The sequence below is a fragment of the Drosophila serrata genome, unplaced genomic scaffold (genome assembly GCF_035046125.1).
Source record: "Drosophila serrata isolate PLE 108 unplaced genomic scaffold, ASM3504612v1 contig_376, whole genome shotgun sequence".
NCBI classification, from domain to species: domain Eukaryota; kingdom Metazoa; phylum Arthropoda; class Insecta; order Diptera; family Drosophilidae; genus Drosophila; species Drosophila serrata.
In genome coordinates, this window is record NW_028257274.1 from 2,140,209 (window position 1) to 2,159,670 (window position 19,462).

At 34.5% G+C, this 19,462-nt stretch overlaps 2 protein-coding genes across 5 annotated transcripts in view; both read left to right on the top strand.

Annotated features, from left to right (window-relative positions):
• rdx (BTB/POZ and MATH domain-containing protein rdx) overlaps positions 1-19,462 on the top strand; it is a 77,564-nt gene that overhangs the window by 18,634 nt on the left and 39,468 nt on the right. The window contains exon 1 of one of the 4 annotated variants that reach the window (XM_086839705.1): positions 12,990-13,047. The exons of the other annotated variants lie outside the window; for them this stretch is intronic. The gene's annotated coding sequence lies outside the window, so the exon portion shown is untranslated. Of the gene's footprint in view, positions 1-12,989; positions 13,048-19,462 lie in introns of those variants that run through there. 4 annotated transcript variants of the gene reach the window in all.
• The window catches only part of COX6AL2 (Cytochrome c oxidase subunit 6A-like 2), a 28,255-nt gene that overhangs the window by 5,300 nt on the left and 3,493 nt on the right, over positions 1-19,462 (top strand). The gene's annotated exons all lie outside the window — the stretch shown is intronic.

A 19,462-nucleotide genomic window follows, 5' to 3' on the forward strand; every position in this document is an offset into this window, starting at 1 on the left:
GGTTCAGTAATGTATAAATATCGATCTGTGAGCTAATTGAACACTTGGGAAATTGAAATTACTATACTGGGAGCGAATCATTCGATAAGCAAATAAAACAATGCTATGAGGAAATAACAAAGAATATGTGTGTTGAATGCCATGTAAAATCATAAAAAAAAACTAAGTGTTATTGTAGCGCCAGTGCGGGGATTTTGAAATAAACTTTTTCAGTTTCAAATGATTTATTTTAGAGTCCATTAGGAATTAGAGAAATTGCCCAACATATTTGGGATAATCTATAAAGATTTCAATTACATGTTTTCGTAAAGATCTAATACGTTTTAATGATAAATGTGTAAGCTAATTATTTATTTCCCACTATCTATAAAAGCTCTTAAGTCACATTGCTTAAACAAACAGGATATCATAAAAAGAAAGCCAAATATAAGTCTTGAATTTATGGTTTTTGAAAAGGATGTTTAGATTATAAATTTTAAGTGTACTTCAAAATATTTTCACCTCTCATAAATCTGAAAAAAAGGAAGCAATGATCATAATTTTTTACTACTGATCTTTCGTATTATTTTTTCTTTGCGTATGTATATCAATCTTTAGATGTTGAAACGCCCAAATGATGTTTTTGCCTTTTTCCGATCCCGCCCCCCTTTGTGGCTTCTTTATAATTTCAATCCATTCGCAAAACTACAATTATTTGATTCACTTGAATCGCACCAGATGTGGGGCCCCTTCCTTGACTCTTTTCTACATATATCATCGGGTTTATATATATATTGGATGTCTCCCCTTTTGCTTGATTAATACAATCATCATTTACCCCTTGGGGTAATGCCCTTGTACCTTCCCTGCTAACTACGCCCCTGTCCACAGTTGAGGTTCTATTTCATTACAACCATAATTATATATGTATGTATATATATTTTTGTTGTTGCCAGTAGCCTGTTGCTAGCCAATATTTTTCTCTTTCTCTCTCATACTTGTTGGGTTTTGCTGTGTAATTTACGCGATCCAATACCCTTTGCCCTTAGTTTTGGCGGGGTATATGGGTTCTAGGTTTATTAAATTCAAGACTTCCAAATTTGTTTTATAAATTAAAACCAATTTTTTTTACTCCAAACGTTTTTTAGTAATATTTTAATCAACGCAATCGATATTACCAATGTTAAATAAGGTACTAAGACTGTCTATATATTTTTTCCAAGGCTTATAAATGCTGTAGAGAAATTCTTAAATTTAAAATAAATCTATATTATAAATGCAACAAGGAATATATGTTTCCTTGAAAATGTTTGGGACAGAAATGATCTAGAAAACTTGCTAAGCCTTTTAAAAATGATTCTTTAATAAATTTGTAATATTTTATAGTATTATATTATAGTAAAGATACATATTTCAGGTATTTAAATATATTTCTTACAAAGTCCGCTAACTTTTTAATGAAATAACTGACAATATAACATTTAAGGGTATCAAAAATTCTATTTCTGAATACCGAATCTCTCCTTTGTCATCGGTTTTTTACTTTATAATTCGCTTATTCCCTTGGCCTGTCTCGGGTTGGTTGGTTAGTTGGTTGGCCAAGTATTTCATTTCATTGGCCACCGGGCTTATGGGAACAGAGCCGACAAACCGAAAGCTAAAGTCGTACCCAAAACCCTGGCTGAGAGAGCAACGTTCTAACCTTGTGGTACCTCGGTGTTGGTAGTAAATTTAATGTATATTTTTGTACTTGTTCTTGTTGTTGTTGTTTTTGTTGTTGATACCTTTAACCTTTGGGTGGCAACAACAACAACAACCTTCTCTGACGTCGTTGAGTCGTATCCTTGAAAGTGTCTATCTGAGGTCATCAACTACAATTTTCGTCGAGCTTGGGAGTCGTTGTTGTTGCTCTGGCTGTTGGGGCTCGTTTATCATTGGACTTTTCATGGTCGACGCTCTGAACACAAAGGGAGAAATATATGTATATATAAATATACATATACATATGTATATGTAAAAGTATGAACAACAAGGATTTCACCAGGATCTGAGGGGGAGACAAAAAAAAGGCAGCAACGCCACGTGCATTTAACGATAATTATATGCGAGCATTTAACCAAAACCAATATAACCACCACATCGTCAAACCCATTATCCATTATCAGTAATTGCCTTTGTTTAAATATCGATTTTTTGATAGCAAAGCGCTTTTGCTTGTACACCATAATGCCAATATGCATTATAAACGGTTCGAGATGACTAACTTGAACCTCAGAAAGTTAATGAAACATTTTCAGATGAATTTTAGGGATAGTTTAAACATAAAGACTAGGAAAATTAGGAAAGGTTTTTAGAAGGTAAACATTATTATTATTTAGGGTAAATAACAGAAGTTATAAAGAGTTTAATAAAGAAAGAAAACATTTTACTATTATCAGTAACCTTTTAAATAATGTCTCTCGAAGGTCTATAATCCATAGTATCCTAGGGTTTTTGGAATACAGATTTAAATGGTCATTAATTTCTTTATCTACATATTAGTTTTATTTTCTTCTCAGATTGAAATTAGGGAAGTTTTACTGTAAATAGACCGCACCGCTACACACACTTGCTAGCTGGCTAAGCAAAGGTAAACAGAAAAAAAAGATACGTTTCAGGTCAGGGTTTCCAAAAGTGTACACACGTATGAACATCGCAATGCATACATACATATATACACCCCGTCCAGTGATAATTATCCGACAATGAGATTGCGGACCGCGGGCCAAGCCAACCTCAAAATCAAAATCAAAATCAAAAGTGAGCTAAAAGGCCGAAAAGAGAGCAATGCGGGGGAGGGGAGCAAAGTAAACTGCATTAATGAAACTGGGTTATAATTGAAATCAATGGCAGACACACAGCCACGCTGTGGATTTTAACATAAACAATGCATAAATCCGAGAGATACTTTACTTGCGAGGCAGACCCAGCTGCCGGCCCTACACAAGTCAACTAAGGGGTAACCACATGCGAGTTACGGAGTGAGAAGCACCCAATACCCAGCGATTTATGTTATAAGAGGTTTCGGTGAAAACTTATGGCAATTGTACAGTGGTTTTGAAACTATTTACTGGAGGGGATTATTATAAATTGGGTTTAGTTCAATTTTATATTGGAAAATTAGCAGCAAAGGTAACTTTATTGGGATATATAGTTCATAATGAAATTAGTTTTCTATTTCATAGAAATACTTTATTTTAAATACATGAAATTCTTGTTTTACTTCTATTTAACTCGAATTTAAATAATAAATAATATAATTGTTTTCTTTCCACTATTCCTTTTATAATTGGTTTCATTCCATTTCGAAGCGCTTTACAAATTGAATTAAAAAATTATGTCTTCCCACTGTTCCCATACTTAGCCGTTTCATTCCATTTCATTTCATTTTGGACGCTTTAAAAATTGACATTGAATTGTTTTCATCCCACTGTTCTCCTACTTAGGCGATTACATTCCATTCGGTTCATTTTCGATGCTTAAAAAATTAAAATAAAAATTGTTTTCTTCCCACTGTTCTCCTTCTTAGGGCGTTTCATTCCATTTCATTTCGGCACGCTTAAATGCTTAACAAATTGAATTCGAGTGGCACTGGCGGCATTCAAAGCAACAAAGAGAAACAAAGCAGCAAAGCAGCTGTAGAAAATGAAGAAGCTGAAGACAGAGGACAAAAGGCAGAAGACAGCAGACAGAAGACAGCAGACAGAAGACACAGCGGAAGACGAGTCTTCGGCAAAAGAGCAGAAGAGCCGACAGTCGAGTGAGAAGCCTTCAAAATGGCAATGTGCGTGACAAAAATGATGACAGACGACAGACGACCCTCTGTGGGTCCCCCGACTTTTGGATGCATTAAAGCAGAGCTTTTTTTTCGAGTCTTTTGAACGTTTCTTTAACTTCCTCGACATTTGCATGAGTAGAGATTACCCCGTTCCGTTTCCGCTCCGTTCCACTGGTTGGCCCTGAAACGAAACGAATCGAAACTGATCGAAACGAAAGGAAAGGAAATGGAAGAGAAAAAGGAAAAGGAACGGCCAGGGAGACATGCTCTTTAGCTCTTTTAATCATTTTCATGCTGCCACCGTAAATCGGCGTTGTTTATTTATTGCTGTTGTTGCCGGGGCCTCAATCTCAATGTCTACCGCTTGTAATTTGTATCTTTAAGATACGCGATCCCCACGGCTGGCTTCCATTTGTTTTTTTTTTGTTGCTGCTGCTGTCGCCCGTCTTCACTTTTTTTTTTTTCTTTTTTTATGTTGTGGCTGCATCTCTCTGCACATCTTCACATTAAAAATTTATGATGTAGCCAAAGAGTTAAGTCGCTCAAAGGCGTGCCCTCTGCTTCTGTCTTCTGTCCAGCAGTGTTGAGTGTTTGGCTTTTAAATAGATAAATAAAGAAAAAATATTATCATAAAATTTTAGATTTTTCTATCTTCCTATGTCTATCTATGAGCTCTTAAGTAAAGTTTATAGCTTTAAAAAATTGTATAGAGTTTATAAACAGTGTTAAGCAGTGTGTTTTTTTTTAGCAAGCTGTCCAACACTGACTCTTGTCCGTCAATCTGTCCATCAGGTAATTTTTTGTCCCTTGGGTATTTTTTACACTAATCAAAAAATTTTGCTTTATTTGTTGGAAAAAATCGCTCTAAATCGAAGAAACTGTTTCTATAATAAAGAAAAAATTTTCCATGAGTTTAAGGCAAATCAGCATAATTAAACATTATTATTATATAGATTATATAGGATATTGAAGCTATAGGTAATACTATCAAAATCTAGCGTAAGATGTCCCAGAATATTCAGGATCTTGCTTTAAGTATTTAAAAACTTTTGAAACTATTTTTCCTTAATTTTTTCTTCATTTAATTAGGTTTTGTTTATTACCATGCATTTACCTAAAATCTCGCACCTCTGCGCATATGATTCCTAACTGGTTCTAACATCTCCAGAGCGAAGTGGCGATAGCTGGCCATCAATTTGATATGTGCATTTGTGCAAGTCATGGTTGTTTACCCTAACTAAAATTGTTCTCTTTGTGAGTGTTCTGAGTTTATTGTCTCTTAAACTTATTTTAGCTATTTATTTAATTCTAAAATTTACAACACTAGAAGGCTTGTCCCTGAGCTTGCTTGTCCGTTCATCTGTCCGTGAGTCCGTTTCTCTGTCCGCTCCTCATTGATCTTACCTCGATTCTCTGCGGTCGTCTCTGTTCGTGTGTGTTTGTGTGTTTCCGCTTCGTGTCGAAAAGTATCTCAAGAGCAGGGCTGTGGTCTAGAGTGTGTATCTTGTGGCTACTTAATGTCGTCTCAACTTGTATGGCCGCTTCCAGTGGCGCGCTCTGCTCACATCTTGCATATACCCATCTTCCATCTTCCATCTCCCATCTCCATTTTCCAGTCTCCATTCTCTGCCTGTTTAATATGTATAATCTGACGGGGGCCTGCCCGGCACATCAACTGCTTTTTATTGTTGCTAATCGCTTCCATTATATCTCGAGGCTGCTGCTGCTGCTGCTCCTCTAGCCTCAGCTATCTTCCCACTTTGATCTCGTGTTCATCATTTTCTATCGCTGCTTACTTGCTTGCTTTTGCCCCCTCCGGTAACCCTTTCCCCTCATTTGCATGACACGGCGCAAAGTTCTCACTAATTACTAAGGTTTTTCCCTGCCTCTTTCTGGTTGCTTTTTAATTTGTATAATAAATCAGTTTTCTCAGCAAAAGGGAGGCACTACTTCTTTAGCGGAAAAGCGTGAAAATTATGCCATCTAATCTCTGGCGCTTTCACCAGGGCAAAAAATATATAAATATATATACAAAAGAGGAGGAGAATTCTTGTTAACAGCGCCTATCGCTCCACCTGCATCGTGGCTCTTGCTTGTCAAGAATTTAACACTTTTGCCGGCCTGTGAAATTTGATAGTTGTTAGAAAGTATTTACTCTTGGCTTGTAACCAGCAACAGCAACAAACAAACGACAGATGGGAGAGCAGAGATTAGGCGGGTTTCAGGTGAAAAAGCTAATGGAGTTACGGGGAAAAGTGAGAGTCTGAGGAAGTGTGTAGTTACTTCTTATTAAATCAGAAATATGATCAAAAGCAGCTTTGAACAATAATACTCCTACTTCCTGGTTTAAGTTTTAGCAATCTCTTAAACAGACTTAATATCATTAAACGCTTTAATCTGGCTAATCACTCTCTAAACTCCATTGCTTATTTAATCGGAAATTGCAATACATTTTGTATATTCAAACGTGCCATTTAATTTGCCAACTTTTCCTTATTCACTTCACTCAACTCAACTTAAACTCAACTTGAATGCAACTCACAATGAAGCTATTAAATCGAGCCTTTCTCCTTCTCTTGGCTGCACTTTTTGGCCAAAAAAAAAACACCGCCCACCCATGCAACAACAAAATTGTGAAAAAAAACCATTGGAAAATGCAATTTGAAGAAAAAAAACTTCGCTAATCTTCTGCACACAGAGAAAATAAAACCGAAACCGTATTGATGCAGGGTAAAAGTTAAAAAAAAAAATCCAAATGAAATGGAATACAACAAAAAGCGGCATGGAACTCATTTCACTTCCTGTTTATCTATAAGATACTTTTACAAATGAACAGGAGAGCGGCAAAGCGGCGAGTGCAGCTGCCAGATAGCCATGCACATATAATTAACTACACAGCATCTCATGGATGCAGCTATGTCTGCAGATACATATTTGAAAGCGCTGATGTGAAATTGAAATTGGTCCTTTTCACTAAAAATCGAAACGAACGAAACCTCCGCCGCAAACTCCTACAGAGAGCCGACCAGAGAGTTTGAGTATCTTTCACTTGGATGAAAGTAAAGGAAAGTATCTCTGACGGTGACGATGGTGTGTTTCTCTGTGTGCTTGTGGTGTGTGTAGCCGGCGAAATGAAATCAAATGAAGAAATGAAATGAAATTTGCTTTCAAACACGGCAAAAGGCAAAGCAGCGGAGCCAAAACAAAAAGTAACATCATCAACAAAACAGTGGGGGCTATGATTCATTTAGGGATGGCAACGTGACACGAACTATTAGAGGGTTTTGTTTTGAATAATTCGTGTTTTTAATTAAAATAGAAAGATATATTCTTAGGGTAGTTGGGGTGAGCCTTTTCGAGTAAAGATACTTTCGTGGGTTTGTCATCTTCTCCTTGTTTGCATTAAAAAAGGCGTATTCTTTTTTACTTATTATTATATTTATATATTTTGGTTTCACATTTTATCACAAAAACTGCATAAGAATACACATTTTACATTTCTTTACACATAATAATACATACTAATATTTATTTCTGTCTCAATAGTAAGCAAAATAAACTAGTCTTGGATATATAAAAAACATTGATAAATAAGCTCAAATTTGAAATCCCTAATATAATTATTATGAAAATCATTGCGCTAACAAATATATATTTAAATTTTTAAAATACAATTGAAATTTTGTTTTATTTTTATTCTGCCTCACTTTTCTTATTTATATTTTTATTTATTAAACATTTTCTTAAATGTATTTTAAAAAATGATATATAATCATTAGATACTTAAATAATCAATATAAAATGAACCTAAAATATCTTCTAATCATATTTGAAGTACATAATTCTAATTTTGAAACCCATATATAATTAATTTAAAGATGAACTTATATGAACATACCAAATATATATTTAAAATAATATTTAAAATAAAAATTCACAAAATATATATTTAAATATTATTAAAACATAAATTTGAAATACAATTTCCCTTTGTAATTCCTCACTTTTTCTGACTCTTTGACTCTCTTTGGCTAAATGAAAGCTTGATGCTGGCCCGACGACAGCTGCTGCTGCTGCTGCTGCAGAGGCAGTAACAGCCTCGATAACAGCAGCAGTCGCAGCCGCAGAGTTATAATAATATTAACAAAAACAAAAACAAAAACAGAAAAAACAACAACAACAAACCAGAGGCAAAGAAACGGCAGCCGTTTTCAAGGTGGCAACTGTCATTCACTTGGCGGCCAGCAACTGATGCCGGCGATGCCTCAAAACTGTTAACTTGAAAACTGAAAACCGAAAACCCAGTAAAAATTCGAAACTTCAACTTGAGTTTCAGCTGCGTCCTCAGATTCAGCTTTAACTTCGACTTCGACTTCGACTTCGACTTCAGCTTCAGCTTCAGCTCTTTGGCATTGACTTGACACCTTGCCGGGGTAAATTTATGAAGTGAGAGCGCCCCGTTGAATTCAGAGACTGAAACGAAGTTTCGAAGCCACTGCAATGCATTACTTTCTCTTCCTGTTTGCCGCTAAATGAATGGAAATCATATAAACTCCAATGGCAACGAAATCAACTTGAAAATTTAATTTAGCCAACTAATGTTGGTGATGTCACTTGAGGGAAAAATTATAAATTATAAATAGATTTTATAGGATATTAAGATTATAGATAAAAATATCAAAATCTGCCTAAGGGTATCCCAGAATTTTCTAAAACTGTTCTTTGAGTATTTCGAGATTTTTAGGAATTTTTAAAGCTATTTTTCCTTAATTTTGTAATCGTTTATTTAGATTAGGTGTATAAATAATGAATTTACCAAAAATCTCGCACCTCTGCGCATATGATTCCCAACTGGTTCTAACATCTCCAGAACAAAGTCGCGATAGATGGCAAGCACTTTCATATGTGCATTTATGCAAGTCATTGTGTTGTGTATTCTTACTCTTAAAATAAATATATAGACTTTATAAGATACTTAGCTATAGATAATACTATCAAAATTTAGCTTCAGGTATATCAGAATTGTCAGGATATTGCTTTGAGTATTAAAAAAGCTTTAAATATATATTTTCTTAATTATTTGTGCATTTAATTAGTGTTTGTCTTATATACCATAAACTTACCAAAAATCTCGTACCTCTGTGCATATGATTCCCAACTGGTTATATCATCTCCAGAACGAAGTGGCGATAGATGGCAAGCACTTTCATATGTGAAATTGTGCAAGTCATGGTTGTTTACCCTAAAAGTAGTTAAATGTTTTCCTAATTCATGAAAAATTATCCTTAAATGTAGAAAAAAATTGTGTTTTCTTTTTAACAAATAGCTCTGAAACGGTAAAGAATCTTCAAACTTATCGATATTCAGATTTTAATTAGGAAAAATTTCTTGATTGCGCCTATAAAATAATTTTACCAATTTCATAACCATGTCTAAAACTTCTTTAAATTCACTTGTATTTTCTTATTTATTTTCTTAAGTGCAGTGACAGCTTTGAAAACTGCATTCACAAGTGAAATAAAGCTGTGCAAAGTGAAGTTAAGTGAGTTGTGTGTCCAAGTGACGGACAAAAGACAATAACAAATGACAATTGAGTTCCTCTGCTGGTGTTTGCTGCTGTCTTGTCAACCGATTCTCATCTCAAAGCCAGACTTGGAACTCGGACTGTGTCTTTATCTTGGCTGATTTCATTTGTTTAAAATTCCATATGAAAATCTCAAGAAAAAAAAAAAAAAACAGAAACTGACTGCAAACTGACACCCACACGACGCCAATGGAATGGATTAACGATTGAAGGCGTCTGGTCTGGCCAGACTTTTCCTCTTAAATAACAACAAAAGGGACAAAAAACCTGACAAATGGATGTGGGACATATGGTTTTTCATTTGAGTTTTCTTTGAAAGGAAAATACGGTTTTATTTTAACTTGCTTGTTATTGTTTTCTATTTTTTTCTGAATTTAAAAGCAGTTGAGGAAATATTGATAGTTGTGAGTTGAGAGTGTAATGAACTTGTACTGGCTCACGCAATTTTTTTTTACATTGATTTCTGGTTCGACTTTTGTGCATTCTCTTGTAGTTTATTTATTTATTTTATTTTTGTTCCGATTTAGCTTAGAAATTTGCATTTTGTGCAATTATTTGTCGTTGTTAGTTTATTGCACAATTGGACAACAAGTCGAATAAAGTTTAACCATAAAGTGTCAGTTGTTTGCTTTGCTGAACAGTGACTTTAAGACAGCAAGAAACCATTTATTTGATTTGTTAAAATGGGTTTTGAAAAAGGTTTAAAGAGCTCTTTAAATTACTTGATTATCTCTTATATATTTTACCTTCTCTCCTGTTTAATCTCTTAATTTATTTATCAAATGAATAAGTTACCTTTTTATCCCGGCTTGTTGTTTCTTTGCTACTGTCTGGTATTTTTTTAAATTACCTCGTAAACTAAGCTCAAGCATTCGCCGCCTTTAAAGCCCATCGATAAATTTCAATTGCCACTGTGCAATATGTTAAAGTTTTGCCCCCCTTTTTTTTTTTTTTTTATTCGGGGCTTTAACGTTTTCAACTTCAGTCTTTTAGAGTCTCTCTCTCTCTCCATGTCTGCAGCTTGGCATTCTTGATAAGTTAAGCTTTATGGTTGCGCTAGTTCATTAAATTTATTTTGCCGACACAGACACACATACACACAGCAACATTGTCTGTGCACACACACTCCCCCGCACACCTAACCCCCCTCACTGGCAACTACCAATTTACCGCACCCAAAAGACTCAACTTTTAGTTGCAAAACTTGCGGAACGAACAGGCTGCACTGCAAATAATGTGCAGTCTAGACGGGTTTTTAGTTTAGGAAATTTTTGGGTATTTTATTTAAAAAATTATTATTTTAAATATGCAGAAAACTAAATTAACAAATTGTTAGAGAAATATTAAACGTCTTAAGCATTATAATAGCATAATATAACTAAGAGAAAAGGCTTTAATTGCATATTATACTTAGCTTTTAACTCAAAAGAGTGCTACTGAGGCTCTAATTTCAAAACTTAGTGCCCAACCCTGCTTTACATAACTATCATATCTAATATATAGTTTTCTGAGATTTTTTTACGACGTAAACTATGTCATTTTATTCCCTGATTTTAATAAAAATATTATTCTGTTATTTAAAATATTATAAATATATTACAATCTTTATCTCAGTGTACTTCAGTGAGAAAGAGAAGGGTAAATGACAGCCAGAACCACCGGCATAACACACAATCCTGTTCCCCTGTTCTCCAGGTCTCCTCGTTCTCCTCTTCCCCAGTTCTCCTCTTCTCCAATTCTCTCTCTGCTTCTCCGATTCCCTCTACTCCTTGTCTCCAGAGAAGAGGAGCTGCTCGCAGACACACATCTCCTGCAGAGGAGGAGTCTCCCTCGTCGTAGTAGCAGTCTTTGTGGTGTGTAGTGAGTGGCAAAGTAGTAAATTTAATGTCAGTTGCATTTAAATTGAAACTTGAGTGCCGGTTTGCTGGAAGAGGGGGAGAATCTCCTTTACTGTTTCTGCCCCCGGAAAGCCCTTGCTACGCCCACTTAGTCATCCCTTCGCGGTTCTTAACCCCTTTACTGCTAAATGGAACATTTTGCGGGGTCTGTCGACAGTTTGAGTTAATTTCCAGAGCGCTCCCTGTTTACCACACATTTATCCTGAAGGGTACAGTGTGGGGTATACTTGTATATTAAGGTATTAAAAGATTTAAATAGAAGAATTTGAGGCAAGAAAAAAATACAAGGATATCAAGTTAAATCAATTAATTTTCAGCTCATTAAATAGCTCTACTTCTTGCAAATTAACATTAAATGAAGAGTAATATACTTATTTTTGTATAATTTAAGATACAATTAATTATTATATCGATTAATCATAAACTAAATGTGTGCAAGATACTATTCCATATTAATTTTTAGACCACTCCTTAGTAATTGTAATTAATGGATTTACTTATTACTTGAATAATTATAAATTGACATGAAATAAAGAGTTTGATTTTTCTTTTAATAATTTGAGATGAGCTTTTTTCGATAACATTACATAAAAAATCGATTGATAATAATCTTAATATGTGCCAAATACTACCCCTTATATTTTCAAAAAAGAGTGCTGGAGTAATTGTATGAAATGTATTAAAATTGTTGTTATTGTTATGAAAGAATTACTCATTTAAATTTATATAAAAAGAAAGACGTTTATAGCTAACACTTTTTGATTAATCAATCATTTAACGGAAGTATTTTAAATCCAATAACCAACTAAAACCAATTATCACTGATTTTTGTCTTACCAAATACACCCTATACTTTACACTCATCATTAATTATTTAAACTTAATTTGTGGCTTTTTGATACATATTAAATTAGCTGATTCCCACCTCTAGTTCCGCTTTATCTCAATTTGAACTTTCAACTTTCCTAAAGTTGCGCAACGCAGCGTTTGCTTTGAAGGTATCTCAACCCAAAAACCGATGGCTGATTCCGGGCAAGTTTGATGGGTTTCCTCCTGCTTCCCAATCCCTTCTTATTTTCGTGAACTTCCTTTAACCGATTCCCCCTTGATGCAGAAACTTAAAAACGAGTAAAAGTTGGGACCCTTGACTTGCTATATATATATGACTTTAACGCGCTCCACTGAGAGCAGATATACAAATTGTTATGCAAAATGGTGAAAAGTTTCATTCCGTGCGGCTGACTTCTTTTTTCGTCGTTCCCGTTGCTTTAAGCATATAAAAAAAATAAAAACGAAGAAAAATAAAAAGAAATACGTTTTTTGATTTATTTTCATTTTATGTTGATCTGCTTTTTGCAGCCGTCGCCAATGTCTGCGCTTTTATTTAATTTCGCTTCCCCTACAATTGACTTTAAGACGCTTTTGGTGGTGGTACTGCTGCAATCTCCCCTCTGTCATCCAGGGATCTTCTCTTTGTATAAAAAAAGGGAAAGAAAAATATATATATAATGAAAAAAAAAAAGAAAATAAAGGGAATCAAAACAATGCACAATGCGATCTTTATCGAGCAAAAGTCTCTGCAAAACTGTTGAGAGTCATTGTACAATATGTTATTTATGTTGTTTAATATTACCTTACATGTCGGCGATTTTACCCCTTTGCAATAAGCCTTTATTAATCGGTTGTAAACCTTTAACTCTTGTCGTTCCAGGTATGTTTATCATCCGATGACATTTATGTTGACAATTGTCTTTAACTCGAACGCCGGTGTAAGTAAATGGGGTTAAGCAGATGATGATCTATGAGTGATGGGTTATATAAAATGGTTAAGAGTCGAGTAAGCTAAGGAAAATGAGTAATTTTTGTTTACAGAAATGTTTGACAAATTTATTAATACAAAAAAAAATCTAAGAATATGGTTTTAAATATCACTGAAAGCAGAAAATCAAAGAAAAGTGCCACAAAAGGTTCTCTTAAATAAATAAAACTTAATTAAACTTCAAATTAAAATAAAATCAAACCTGTAAAGTAATTTTCTTTTAAAACTCCATTAATAAAGATCGTCCCTTTATTCCCAAACCCTAATTCGTATTTAAAACCCGCACTTTATGCCCTCAAATTATGCAAATTTCAAACAACTTAAAATCCCCCGCAAAAAATATACAACTTCTGGTTGCCTTTCTTTCTGGCTTTTTCGTCTGCCAAAATTTCAAAACTTATTCAAAATTAATGGCCATCAGTGAAGAGAGAGAAAAAATGCCGCCTTTACTCTAAGCCTCGGGGTCGAAATTGGTATACGAACGACGCTCTAAACCTTGAGAAGTTCGACTCGATGGCACGTTTAATGCCCCGGAGAAGCCAGACGCCTATATATATATGAATATATATATACACTCGCACAAATTAGAGCCTTCTAACGTCTATAATTACTAAGCAAATACTTCGAGATACTCAGATACAGATACAAAGATACAAATACAGTCACGAACGCTCGTCGGTCAATAGCCAAAAGAAGGCTTGTTAATTATGCCGTCTAACCAACGAAATTATGACAAATTCATATGGCCCAAAGAATACGTTTTCGGAAGATGGAGTAGAAAAAAAAAATGGAGTCAAATAAGTTCAAATAGTCCGCCCATTTAAATAAACAAAAAAGGCCAAAAAACCCAGCCAAGTAACATGAAGACGAGAGCCAAACACATTCTATCGCAAACATTGCCCCAAAAAAAAAAAACAAAAAAAGGAAGGAAAAAATAATGAAATGAAATAAAAGCGTGAGCCATTTGAAACTTATGATGGGTTCATGGTCAAAACAACCTGAGTTCGTTAAAACAATAAAAAATAAATGGGGGGAGAGGAAAAAACTGCGAAAAGAAGCAGTCAGGGCAATATTAAGGCGCAAAGAACGCAAAAAAAAAGAGAAAAACAAATGAACAACATTTATGTGTACTTGTCAGACTAAAAAAAAAGCATTTGAAGAATATAAGAAGAAATATGTTAAGGGTAGAACTAATAAGTTATTAATACCCTTTTTTAAGATTTTATACGAGTTCTATAAGGTATTGAAAATATAATATAGAAAATACAATAAATAAACAATAATAGTACCACTTCTGGGATATTATATGAAATTTTAATATGAGTGTTTAAAATGTAAAATAGGAAAATATGTAATGAAGCTATTATAATACTTTTCGTGGGATTTTATATGAATATTATTAGTTTATTGATATATAATAAGGAATCTACACCAAATAAACAATATTAATATATGAATTGAAATATGATGAAGAAAATATTGGAAATAAACATTAATGATACAGTTTCTTTAGGGAAAATATTAAATAGAAAAAATATAATAAATAAACCAAACTTATAATAATACCCCTAATTATATATTATAGATTTTTAAATTGTTATCTCTATTTCAGAGATGGTTAGAAGGATTTTTTATAGTTGGATTTCTAGGATTTTAGGGTCTTTAGTGTTATAGATAAAAACATACTGTCTCAGGGTAATATGTTCATAAATATAATATAAAAAACATCAGTCTTTGTACATATCTTTGAATACAAAGCAAGCTTAAGACCCCATTATCACTTACTAAAATACTCTATCCAAAAGCTAGGGTATAAAATATAACACATGCGAATCGACACTGATATATATACGAATCTGTCAATATTTATGAACAACAAATAACAATCTAATGACTGACAGCTCTTTGCGATTTCGTATATAAACTTTATAAACAAAACTTTTGCAAGGAAGCAGAACGCGAGTGCCTTGCAAAATGTTCACTGGGGCCCTTTCCTTCTTTTGACGGATGCCCACGGAATATAGAGACCATGTCTGCCCATAAATTATGCTCTACCTTGTATATAGTCATACATATATATATCTTTATTTTTGTATTTGAACAACTTCTAGTTTGAGTTTTTTGTTGTCAGCAACAGCAACAGCGACAGCAGAGCGGTTGCCTCCACCTCTTCCGTTTGAAGCGTGTGCACACCTTGAAAATAACTTCCAAGGTTGCGACTCTGAGAATGATTGCCATGCCGACCACCGTCTCTCTTTCGTGCTTAAGGTCTTGTGCCCCGTGCCAAGCCATGTGACTTCCCCCGGATTCCGGAATCCGATTCCGATTCCTCCACCCTTGGGATATACCATATATATAATATATATTTTATATATGTATATATTGTGTAGAAACAGAGCTCCCTTTTCTTGTACTTACTTGTCTGGCCCAACTTGTTCCATCAACTCGTTTCCCATCCGTTCTAGTCGTTGGATTTTCCTTGGCAACCTTTCTTATTCTTTTCTTTTTTTGTTTTTGTTTTTGCTTAAGTTTTTGCTCGGTTTCTTCTTTACTTTTTTATTTTGTTTGCTTATTTTCTGGGTTCTTAGCCGGTTGGGACAGTGACGTCAGAAATGCCGGTTCCGGCTTTGTCTCTTGACTGGCAATGTAAAATGCTAATAGAATAAACCTTTAAGAGTTTGATATAATCAGCAAGAGCATGGTAAATGTGATTTATTCGTTGTTTATTTAAAAATGTAATTAATTAAGTTCATTTACATATTTATATTAATTTAAAGAAAAGATTTAATGGGGAAGAGATAGTGTCTTTGCAACTAGATCAAGTTTGTTTATAAATGTGCCTTTACAAATTAATATGAATTTGTAAGAAAGTCAAAGTATAGAAATGCAGTTCAGAAATACATACAAATAATAATCGAAAAATTTACTGATAGTCTTTAAAACTGCATATTTTAAACAAGCACCTTTAATAATCTTTTTTAAACTTGGAATTTATTGCGTAACAAATTGTAACCTTCTAGCCATCCTTCTCGCACTAACCTCATACAGTAAGTCGAGGCTCAAACCTTGGTTTCGAACTTAATCCTCTTTTTTATTTTATTTTTTTTTAAATTTATAGATTATGTATGAATTTATTTTCATTAAGATTAATTTTTTCACAGTCTTGGAAGGTTTGAATTTATAAAAGTAGGTAGCATTTGTCTTTAAAAAATCATTAAGTTAAGAACCTTTTTAGGTATTCACCAAACGTATCCAATAATCCCTAATGATTTCTTCATTAAAGCAGCCACCTGGTTTAATGGCAATAAAAATATAATAGTTTATCAAAAAAGGTCGGCATTTTAGTTAAGGAAAAGGAAAGAAACAGTTAAGAAACCACTTTATAGTCTGCAGACGATCCACTTTTGGCAGCTGTGCCCACTAAGACCCTTATGCTCCTTTGGACAAAAAAAAAAGGCATTCCTCATCCTTTACCTTTGCCGTTCGCCAAAGAAGAAGTACCAAAAATTATGCCAGACATTAATGAACGTTAAATTACCGGAGCCGCCGCTCTCTTTATTATGTGACGACGACGACGATGATGATGAAGATGACGACGACGGTGGTTTGAAGTCAGTCTCAGTCTTGGTCTCAGTCTGTATCTGTATCTTTGACCCACTTCGGGCAGTTGTAAAAATTCAATAACAGAAACGGAAAATTAACTGAAAACGGCACTCGAAAGCTGAAGAAGAAATAAAACATTGATAAGACACCAAGAAAAAAAGAAGCACTTGAAAGGGTGGGGTGGAAGTGGTAGTGGAAGCCAAGGCTGCAGCTCAGCACGATTTCTACAGCTGCAAACGAAACCTTATTTCATGCCCTTCAAGGAGGAGTCTCCAAGTTCCAACTCCAAAACACCCCATTTACCAGTTACACCGATTTCCCCCCTCCGAAGGCACACGCACAGCACACACACACCTTGCACCCATTTCCATGCCATTTCCATTTACGTGGCCAGCGAAAAAAAAAATAAAGAAACAAGAAACGTGAGCAGAGCGATGACAGCCCAAGAGCTTCGGGATCGTATCGGATTTGGGTATTGTTTTGGCTTAAACTGCACGGAAAATAATTTTAAATGAAATACACCCACAATTAATAAGGGTTTTCTCCCAGATTAGAAAGACAAACAACTAAATCTAGACATTTTTGGGGACAAACACCAAGTTCCAGAATTCAATCAATGTTTAAAGCTAAAAATAAGTTAAAATTACCTATGATTTTCTCACAGAAGTTTATAGTAGATATTCTATTCTTAGTTTCTCAAGAAAATGTCTTTAGAATTTCCTTTTAAAACTACTTTAATTTCTTTCTCTGCATTGACTTTAACTACTTTTGCTTTGGGTTTCCTCGGTTTAAGGTCTGAAGGGTAAACCCGAGGAAGCGCCTTTGCTCAGCTCTGGAGTGCGTGCGTACGTGATGCAATCAAAATGTTATTAATAACGCAATAAAGTAACCATAATTTGGATCATTAAAATGCACACATTTCGCGCTACGTGAGACAAGAGTTTGTCTCTAAAAATCCCCTCCGAAAAAGCCACAAATTGAACCTACTTAAAAAAAAGTCTGTCAAGAAAAAGCAACCCAAAAAGGTAAAAATAAAAAACAAGGTATATGAAAAACCTATGTTAACATTTACGGCGGTACTAAATATTTGGAAATGACCTTTTTTTATAATCTATGGGCTTCATTAAATACTCTTTTTAAAATAAAATGAAATGTATAAGATAAATAATTCATAAAGAGATCCTGAACTATACAAGTTCTTCTGTTCCTCATCTTCGAATTTCCAAACATATATTATTTATTTGTCCCGCTTTAAATCATGGCTCTTAACTTAAAATTCGTTATACCTTTTCCCCAAAGTAGTAGTAGAGTATTAAAAGCCTTTTGGCAGTCATGTTCAAGTTTACGACTTTGACTTGGCGCCATCGTTTTTACAGTAGTTCAACTCGCTTAACTAAGCCCATTGACCACGCCCACAGCCGCCCCATAGATATGAAAGTTGGAGTTTTGTGTTAGTAACTGAATGAGTAAGTGTCTGTGCCCACTCAACCGAAAAACCCGAACTAATCTGAGTGTGTGTGTGCGTGTGAGTGTGGCAAGCGATTTTACACGGTTTAACTAGAGATTAGGGACAGGTATTTGATTTAGCCAAAGGGGCTACAGACACCCAATTCAACCGACAAAAGCCTAAAGGCTGGAATAAAAATTATGTTTAAGCTGCTAATAAATTATTGATTGATTGATTGTTTGGCTTATAAAACACAGATATGATCTCTAATTGAATTGTAATGATGGGGAGGGTATTGGTAATGGTTAACTATGAAGAGAATAAAAGTGACCAACTCTTATAAGGGTGTGACCAGGATTTACAGGATTTATTTTTAGAGTGACCAAGTCAAGAAATGATGCATAATATATCACCATAGTATTTAAAGTTTATATTTCAAAGAGTGTTATCAGTTTCCTTAAATATTGTAACATTAAACAGTGTTATAATTATATTGGCCACAACTTCCAACTTCCTACTCTCCTATGTTCCAATCTCTTCAAAATAACCCAGAATGGAAAACTGTAATCATGGGAAAATTCTTTCATTGCGAATGGAAAACTGCCTTTCAGGTTGCATGTTCCTCGTTCTTTTTAGCCATTTAACGACCTGTTTTCCTTCTGCTTCTTCTCATCAATTACAATCACATTCTCTACGTCTCTGTGTGTCTGCCTCTCGGCCACTTTTGGCCAATTCAAATGCAACTTTCCCATAAAGCCAAAGTGTGGATGCTCCACAAAAATTTCACCCAGCAACCAACACACACACTCTTATAGAGTAGAGGAAAATGTGGCGAAACTAAAAGTAACATCTTGCCATAAACGTGTGGCAATGGACATGGAAACGGGGCACATCTCTGTGCTTCTTTTTTTTTGTTTTGTTTTCGAAGCAAACCCAAATCAATATTGATTCTGGCCCTAAAATCTTTTGCAATTTTCTCGAATTGTCTGGGAGCAAGCGATAAGCTGACACAATAACAAAAACTTTGTTGCTGCCCCAAGGAAATGCAGGAAAACTGTTTGAGCTCCTGGCCAGGGCGAACTTTGACAGTGGCGGTGTCAAGAGGGGGAATTTAGAAGGTTGAAGGAGTTTTCCAGTACTTCTTTTTTAATAATGATAAAGGTTTAAGAAAGTATTATATTTATTGATTTTAGTATTAAATTTTATAAAGTAACAAGCATCACCAGGCGTATCTATTTAGACACATCGGGCAGTTCTTAATACATGTTTTGGGCTTCAAGTACTTTATACTTCACCTATAATATAACTTTCCAAT